This window comes from Poecilia formosa, unplaced genomic scaffold, assembly GCF_000485575.1.
Source record: "Poecilia formosa unplaced genomic scaffold, Poecilia_formosa-5.1.2 Scaffold148, whole genome shotgun sequence".
NCBI classification, from domain to species: Eukaryota; Metazoa; Chordata; class Actinopteri; order Cyprinodontiformes; family Poeciliidae; genus Poecilia; species Poecilia formosa.
Window position 1 is genome coordinate 1,428,378 of NW_006800087.1, and position 2,412 is coordinate 1,430,789.

Sequence of the window (2,412 nt, forward strand, 5' to 3'; positions counted from 1 at the left end):
TTATGGTTGGTAGTGGCCTCATACAGAGTTTTTTTAGTTTTTTTTTTTTTTTTACTACATGTGGTAACAGTGGATAAAATGAACAAAATAACAAAGGATGACAACCTCCAAATCTCCAAGCAGAAAAATTCAGGCATGTGGTTTCCCTGCAACTTGGTAATGGTTTTTACCCAGTTAATAGTGACGGTCTTTCTGTACATTTGAGCCCATTTCAAGCAAAAATAAAAAGGTAACTTCTGCACCAAATTCTTGGTTTTAAACATTTATTGAAGCTGTTTATTGTCAGCTCTCGAACATACAGTTCAGTTAAATTATTAATAGCTCAAAAATTAATCTGACATTTTTGCTGATGGTGTTTTTATGCAATTTTTCACTGGAACTCCACATATACTTTGCTTAAAATCCTGAGCACATCCTCCCAATAACCACATCATATCCATTTTTATGACACAATATCCCACAAATCACCACTATGGAACTGACCCCAACTTCCCTCATCTGCCTCAGCTGATTAAAGTCCTCCAAATGTTACGCTATAATGGCAGGAAATGACCCGAGTCCAACCGAAAAGATTTCATTCTTTATGTTTCATCTTCCAGTATTTCTACAATAAAAGAGGAAGTCACCAGACCAAACAGGATTTCTGTTAAAAGGAAATGGTTTGTTTTAGGTGGATGAACAATATTTCAAGTGGAGGTGCTGATTTGAGAAACAGAACCTGCAGCTCTTGCTTGTGTTGAAATCATTTTTGTCTGTCTGGTGTTGACTTTTGTTTGCTAATACCTCCTATGCAATAGCTGTCAGTATAGCCAGACTGATCTTACGTAAAGGAGACATGTTGTTCTTATTCTCTTTGTCAATAAGTTTGCGTAGTGACTTGACATGTTACAGAAATGCATTAATCAACCTATGCACAGCAGATGCACTTTCCTCGTCTATGAAAAGTTTTCCACACACTACCGCCACTCAGGAGAGAGATTCCTAAAGTTGGGGTTTGGAATGACTGAGGATGGATCCATATCAACCTGGATGAGCTGAACTGTAGCTGGTTTGAGAATGAGCAATCAAACTTTGGTGTGGAAAACATGAGAACTCTGATCCGCCTAAAATCACAGGTTTCAATCCACTTCGAGTGAACTAAATACAGGAACAAAACTACACAAGGCTTTCTGGGTAACAACGACCCTAACAAATGCAAGTACAGCAGGATATAGTGGACCCTTCTTTATTAATGGACCAACATATTCATTTCTTTTTCTGTGGAACATAACTTCAAATTGTTTGAGAATAATCTCTGTTTGTAGATTTTTCGGAGAGCAAATGTGAGGGATTTGAAAGAAAATGCAGGATAGGAAATCTGAAATACCAGGAGTGTAATTTATTTTCCTTGGTGCTGATTGGCTGTATCCCCGAGAGCAAGAGCACAGATGAAGACTCTAGATAATAGCTGAGAATTAATGCATGTCAGGATGTATTTCAAGTTTGAACTATTAAAACGAGCTGTTCTAAGCATTTTTAGAAGGGATCTCAATTATTCTCAGATTTTAGCAGAGCACAAAGGTGAAAAGTGGCACAAGCAATGTATAGACATGCTCAGTGGAAAGTTTCCTTGGAATAATTGGATGCCATTCTTGAAATTCCCCAGCGACAACACAGGTCAGGAGGTTACCATGTCATTTAAAAGGACCAGACCTTTACAAAAACTGCATTTTAAAGGAAAACTCAGACTGACAGGGATCCTGCCCTCAATCGTCTTCAGTCTACCGGGATATTTACATCTAAACGTATTTTCAAAAATAATTCAGGCCACTACATTTACTGAATTTCTTGTCACGAATTCCACTACAAGTGAAATGCTCTTCCAAACTGATTCAGGTTATTTTGACTTACTTCCTGTCTGTCATCCCATCAGATCAGACGGCTCAGTCACGTACGGGACTTCACTTCATCAAAGCGACAAAAACAATTACACGCATGCTCATTGTGTGCTCAAACAGATATACGATCATTTCCTGCTGTTCCTTCCCTTTGTCTGTGAAGGTATGACCAGGGGGAAAAATTGTCTTCTGTTTTTTCAGAGTTCATGCTTTAGGAATGTGCAGCGTTTGCCTGCAGTCAGCAATTTCCCCGCTGAAGGCGGGGAAGGGATGGGTGGTTGAAGGGGGGCTCTGTCTGATTCTGTTTTTAATTACGGCCCAGCTCGTACAGCCGTTTGATCGGCAAACAGAGACCCAGTCCTGACAGATTCCTGACACAGCTGACAGGTTCAGGTACGGACGGGGTTAAAGAGCAGTCGCAGCCAGAGCACCGTTTTCACAGGCTTCATGTTTCAGCCGGGGGTGAAAAACCCTCAGCTCCTCCTGACCTCCACCTGTCTCGTTTTAGGGTTGTTTTCCTTTTTGCCACTTCAAA